This window comes from Ipomoea triloba, chromosome 5, assembly GCF_003576645.1.
Source record: "Ipomoea triloba cultivar NCNSP0323 chromosome 5, ASM357664v1".
In the NCBI taxonomy this organism is placed as follows: domain Eukaryota; kingdom Viridiplantae; phylum Streptophyta; class Magnoliopsida; order Solanales; family Convolvulaceae; genus Ipomoea; species Ipomoea triloba.
The window spans coordinates 6,366,453-6,373,773 of NC_044920.1; the positions used below are offsets into that span (position 1 = coordinate 6,366,453).

At 33.5% G+C, this 7,321-nt stretch overlaps 1 pseudogene; it reads left to right on the top strand.

The window, feature by feature from the left end:
- Positions 1-588: 588 nt before the first annotated feature.
- LOC116019385 lies at positions 589-7,059 on the top strand (annotated as a pseudogene).
- The last annotated feature ends 262 nt before the right edge of the window (positions 7,060-7,321 follow it).

Sequence of the window (7,321 nt, forward strand, 5' to 3'; positions counted from 1 at the left end):
ATAATTAATAAAATATGAAATATAATTAAAAAATAATATATTTTTAAAAATACATACATACGTACATATACTTATGCATTATATTAATCATACAAAATTAAAATGCTATTTTTTAATTTTTAAATTTAATTATTTTAATTATAATATATCAATATAAATTATATAAATTATAATTACAGAAATGATCTTATAGAATTTGCATATATACATATTAATAAATATGATTTGTATATACACTGTATTACACAATCGTATAAGAAAATGCGTCTGATTAGAGTTTAAAATCACATATAGAAAATTTAAGATTTACATTTTTTAATTTCTAAGTATAATTTTCTTAGTTATTATTCATATTGTTAGAATTATCATATATATGAAATAAGATTATGAATAATTCAATTTAATTATGTAAAATTTTCTCTATAAATTTATATAAATATACACATGATTAGAGATTATATTAATCATACAAAGTTTTAATTTTGTATGCTATGATAATAAATACTTCACTAAATATATGAAAATTTAATTATATTATTATATTGTACATTTTAATATATTTATATTTTTTAACAAAATTTTCTTGAAGCTGCAGTTCAAATGCAATCATGTTGGCGAGGCACCCAATTAGAAGTTTGAATTCAGTTATCAAAAAAAAAAAAAAAAAGAAGTTTGAATTCATCTTTTTAATGATTTGTTTCCTGTTTCATCTAGCTGCTATAGAAATCCTGATTTATGTCTAAACTTTTATTATCAATTATCAGAAATGTTGGCTTGCAAACTGTATGAGCAATCGAGACGTGAAGCAGCTGCTATAAAGATTCAAAAGAGCTTCCGATGTTTCGTTGCTTGGAAATCATACTCAACATTACGGCATTCTGCAATTACACTGCAAACAAGCATGAGAGCAATGGTTGCTCGAGATGAATTTAGGTTCCGGAAGCAAACTAAAGCTTCAATTGAAATCCAGGTATCTCTTTTATCTCTGTCACAATATTGAATATAAATGAGCTTCTCTCCCTGTTTCCCTATTTCTTACTCATTTTTTAAAAGCTTTTGTTGGTAAAGTACCTCACTACTGTTGTATGCAGGCTTGTTTCCGTTGTCACAGAGATTATGCATATTACAGAAGTCTTCAGAGGGCTTCACTTATTACTCAATGTGGTTGGTGTTGAGATATTCAAAGATATTATTCATTTTGTGTGGTGTTTCCCATGTGTCTCTGTTGGCTAAAAGATGGTAAAACACTCAGAGTATTGTACTAGGAAAAATGATGATGATTATTCCATTTCTATCTCTGCTAATTTATACACAATTAACAGGGAAAATAACTCAACAAACATCTCTAGAATATCTCTAACACCTTAGAAATAAAAAAGATAATGAAAGACTTATTCAAAATAAAACTAATGTGCAGTAAATATAGCATTTTCTATCAGTCTCTTTGTTTTCCCAAAAGGATCTGTATTTATTGTCTCATATTTTCAATATCTTGATGGCACTATATATGCGTGCTTGTATTGAGGTTCAGAGACACATAAGTTTTTCCTCTTCTTCTTGTGTGTTTGTATTCTACAGTTGGAGGGGACGAGTCTCTAGGAGAGAGCTTCGAAAACTTAAAATGGTATGTTTATATGTTATTCTCTGCAGTTCTGCTTATCTATCTTTTGCTTCACTAAAGGAGAGAGACTAACCTGCTAGGAACTGTATTTCTGCTTAATCTAGGGTGCAGGGGAAACAGGTGCTCTCAAAGAAGCAAAAGACAAGCTTGAAAAGAAAGTGGAAGAACTGACATGGCAGTTGCGGTTTGAGAAGAGATTGAGGGTATGTTTATGAAATTTAGTTCAATAATTTTATACTTAGTGTGTTGCAGTTGACTAATGTTTTCCCGGTGATCAATAAATGCAGACTGAATTAGAGGAGACAAAAGCACAAGAAATAGCAAAGTTACAGGAGGCATTGCATTCAATGCAAAAACAAGTAGAGGAAGCAAATGCAAGAGTTATCCAAGAACAAGAGGCGGCACGGAAGGCAATAGAAGAAGCTTCTCCTGTAATTAAGGAGACCCTGGCAATAGTTCAAGAGACAGAAAAGCTGAATGCAGTGATAGCCTTATTAGAGAGTTTGAAGGTAAGAATCCTACTGATGGTAATTTGAAAACAAAAATTTGCAACATATTAGGAAACTGGAAACCTATACCCTTGCGAATTATTTATACTCTTGTCACTGAAAAGTGCTGAAAGGAGAATTGAATCCATACTGCTGATCCTAACTAGTTGGGATTAAGGATTAGTTGAGTTGAGTTACTGACTAGGCAACTTGATAGTAATTGAGGAACTAGAATCCAATACTTATTCTTTGTATAGACAGGCAGATGGCTATCTTAAATCTCTATGGGATAGCATCAAACTTTTCATCTTTATAATTGCTTCCTGTTGTTCAATCCTGGAATTTTCATTCCTTTAATACTGTCTCACTGGAATCTTTCATCAATATGAAGCAGAGGTTTATCTTACAATACTTCTGATTTATTATAACTTATTATTGAAGAAACTTTAGCAGAAAGTAATTTGTGTTCTACTGGGTTGGAAAAAAAATTGTACATAGTTTACTTTCACTTTGAGAATTTGTCATCTCTCTCTCTCATGTTTGTGAATTCTGGTGATGAAGGAAATAATATACTTAACTTTTTTTTTTGCATGCAATCAGGAAATGAGTGTGGCAGTAGCAAGCCCAAAGGAACCTGAGTCTGAGGAAAAGCCACAGAAGTCTCTCAATGAAAAGCAGCAGGTTAGTGTCATACTTGCAACTTGTGCTTGATTTAATTTGATTTTAGTTTCTACTGTAGAGGTTTGTTGTTACTATCAACTGCTTCTTGACAGGAGAACCAGGACTTGCTGATCAAGTGCATCTCACAAGATTTGGGATTTTCTGGAGGCAAACCAGTTGCAGCTTATGTTGTGTATAAATGCCTACTTCGTTGGAGATCATTTGAAGTTGGAAGGAGAAGTGATTTTGACTGTATAATAGAAACAATAGCTTCATCCATAGAGGTGTAAAGCCTAGTTTTGCAATCAGTAGTACTTTCATATGTAATTATGGAATAGATGTTACTAACTTCATCTATACTGAAGGTTGCGGATAATAATGTGTTAGCCTACTGGCTGTGCAATACAGCCACACTGTTGATGTTGCTCCAACAAACACTTAATGCCAGTGGTGCTGCTAGTTTGACTCCACAACAGCGGGGGTCATCTTCAGCTTCTTTGTTTGGGAGGATGTCTCAGGTGTGATGTTTATTACTAAATAGTCTTGTTTATCTTCACTATTCAATTACCTAAATCATTCCATTTCTAATTTTTAATTTCTATCTCCTCTTTCACTTGATAATTTTGATAAGGGCTTACAAGCTTCACCACAGAGTGCTGGGCTTTCCTTTCCCAATGGGCATGTGCTTGGAAGATTGGATGATTTACGTCAAGTTGAGGCCAAATATCCTGCTTTGGCAGCTTTGCTGTTCGAGCAGAAGCTCACTGGCTTCCTTGAAAATATATATGGACTGATAAGAGATAATCTGAAGAAAGAGATCTCTCCTTTGCTTCGGTTATGTATCCGGGTATAGGTCTCTTTATTTTGCAAATAAAACAATTTATGCAAGCTGCATTATATAGGTTTTTAACTTGGAGATTATATGCTAGTTTTTATGCGAATCACTTTTCAATTGCCAATGCTTGAACTTCTTGAATTCCTGTAACTGATCAAGTCCTAATGCTTGAACTCTTGAAGGAGTCCCCTCACCCCTGTAAGTGCGAAGAAATCCTCTTAACAATTAATGCAGCTAAATTATATATTCAACTCAACTAAACCAAAGTCAATTATGTGGAACCTAAGTCTCCATTCAGTCCTTACTACTGATAAGCATGAATATCATATCTTTCTTACCAACTTTGATATGCATGTACAGTTCCTGTCTACCTGCTTTCCCAATTCTAATGACAATTCTGTTACCACTCCATGTAATTGATGCAATGTTGAGCATGTTTGAACCATCTTAATCTATTCTTTCTACTCTATAGGTGCCACCTGTACCTCGCTTTGAATAAAGCCATTTTTAATGCGGTCCTTGCATTTTAATGCATTACCTTAGCATTCTCATCTTAGTTTGAACCATGTATGGACACTTCACTTCCTCAGTTGCTTCCATAAAGTAGAGTTGGCTTAATAACCATTCAAAATAGTTCTTTCACATTTATGTGAATTTTAGAATTACATAAAATTCTGATCACACTTCTTACTTCATCCAACTGGTATTAATTTTATTATTTGCATTATATACCTTGATAAATTGGACCAAGGTATTTGAGATGTGGACAGTTTGAAGACGTTTTCCTATCTTGCTCTGTGGTGTTGAAATTGCAGTTCGTGTACTTGGTTTTATGTTCCCAGTTGGAACACTATCTTCTTGTAGCTCTCAATAGTTTGAACCTTTCATTCCCCCTCCTTTGTTCTTATCATTGAGGACTTTGATATCAACAAGCAGCGTAAACTATGACTGTCATGTTGAACCAATTGTTGTCTAAAAGTTAAAGCTATAGTGAAGGCTTACTATCACTTCAGAAGTGAATTTGCTTTATCATTTCTTAAAGAAGGATGACATAATAAGATAATTAGGACCATGGTAAAAAGCTGTTTTTCATATCCTTCAGACTTGAATTAAGCATGCTTGATTTAAACCCCATGCCGCAGCACTAGATATTTGCATGATGTGTTGGTGCAGGCATTAAACAAATTATTTAAAAAAGAAATTAATACAATATGTAATATGTTATCCATCTCCTTTGTCCTGTACCCCTCTGTGCAACCATTTATTTTTCTTTGAATGATTCTCTTGCAGTTGTGGTGATGTGGTAATACGGGCTTTACATTTATCATCACTTCATCAGTCTCTTAACGTCAGATTACTGGTGTGTCAGTCCTTTTGTCATGGTTTACAACTTTACATGTGCTGCTCTTTTGTAGGCACCGAAAAGTTTAGTTAAAGGACAATCCCGAGCTAATGCTGCTGCTCAACAAGCTCTGATTGCTCATTGGCAAAGCATTGTAAAATGTCTAGACAGCTACCTGAAGATGATGAAAGCAAACTATGTGAGTTTTGAAAATCATACGACTGAGTATGTGTGTGTGTGTATTCTAATTGTTTTACCCTTCTAGGTTCCTCCATTCTTAGTTCGAAAGGTTTTTACTCAAATATTCTCATTTATCAACGTTCAACTTTTCAACAGGTAAAATTCCTATCCTTTATGTGCACCTTCATGCCTGCCTTGACAACAATTTGTAATTGCAACCTCATTGACACTTCATTTTCTGTCTGCTTTAACTTATTTAAACTTCAACTCTCAGTCTCCTTTTGCGACGCGAGTGCTGCTCATTCAGTAATGGGGAGTATGTAAAATCTGGGTTGGGTGAATTGGAACATTGGTGCTGTTATGCAACTGAAGAAGTGAGCATCACTAATGGCTTGATTATGTTGATCTGTGTACTCTTTTAAGTCAGTGTCTTACCCTTTTTTTTTTTTTTTTTAATATGTTTGCCTTCAGTATGTAGGGTCAGCTTGGGATGAATTGAAGCTTATCAGACAGGCAGTTGGATTCCTTGTAAGGATTGGTCTCATTGTCCTTGAAATTTAATCAAATTAAATTTCCTTGACCTTTAAATTACATTCTCAATCTCCTGACAGGTAATACACCAGAAGCCCAAGAAGACCTTGCATGAAATTGCAAATGAACTTTGTCCAGTAAGAAACTCTACTTTTTCTTCTTTTTCCTACCCTTCCTTGACTGTAGTTTTCTATTTTGTTTGATCCCTACTTAACTCTAGTTGCCATGGTTAAACTGTTTTAGGTGCTTAGTATTCAACAACTATATCGGATCAGTACAATTTATTGGGATGACAAATATGGTACCCATAGCGTTTCTTCTGAGGTAAGCCTAGTTATTATTCTTTTTCCTTTAGGGAAAATTGTATCTTTGGTCCTTATGCTCATGTTGTGATTCAATCCTTTAGTTATGACCATATCAATTTTTTACCCCTTCAATTATGAGCGAAGTAGCGAGTTTGGTTTTCGTCTCAACTTGACTGAAAATCCAAAAACCTCGTATTTTTTGAGAGGTAAAGTAAGAAATTCACATTTTATTCTCCTTATATTGAATCAATCCACTTCCGAAGCATTATTTTCAACTTTTCAGTCTCGTATTTCAAAATTCTTCAACTGCAAAAGCATTTCAATAACTCTTGTGGGTCTTGTTTGAGGAACTTGAGACTCAGTACAAATAAGTGAACACTTAATCACCGCCTTTAGGTGTGTGAAACGCACTATTCTGAAAGTTTTCGATTTTAAGCTTCGTTTTCTTCTTAAAAAAAATAGGTCATATCAAATATGAGTGCTATGATGGCAGAGGACTCTAACAACGCTGTTCGCAGTCCCTTCCTGTTGGATGATGATTCAAGGTACGTAATTTGTTTGATAGTATAATGGCTTTATTTTGCACCTGTGATTATATATATATATATATATATATATATATATATATATATTATAAAGAGTGAGCTAAAGCTAAAACGTTATTTATGATTATGCAGCATCCCCTTTACTGTGGATGACATATATCTAAAACGATGAAACAAGTAGACATTGCGGACATAGATCCTCCACCATTGATTCAGGCTACTTAAGAAGCTGCATTTATATATTTGTTTTCAATTTTGCTGTTTTCATTTTTAAGGTGGCTATTATTGTAGTAGTACAGTTTTTTTTGGTGAGGATTGTAGTAGTACAGTCTGTACTTAAGAAGGTGTTGGTTGTAATTTCACATCGAGTAATACTACACATACTCCCACATTCTATCCCATTTTATACTCCTTCCTTACATGTCACTTTTTGATTCATTCAAAAAATGTGAGTCACTGTTTTTATTACTATATTTTCATCTTCCTCCAATAAAATCAAGACATGTGGCGGGAGTTTTACTGTCTTGGAATACATATATCATTTTCCTTTTACATTCATGTTTGAAGAAGGTGTTTACATATGGATTCTTTTCTACTCCGTATTTCACATCACAACAGCCATTGGGTTGGTCAAATATAAAACTTCAAACACAGTTAAGTTACTTTCCATATGTTGTATTCAAAAAGTTACTTTCCATATCTATTACATCAACAGTAATAAAATATGTAGATGACATTCCTGGACTTCCATTGATTTGCATTTTTTATCAACTTTTTAAAATCAACTTTCCATATCGATTTTCCCACTTTTGAG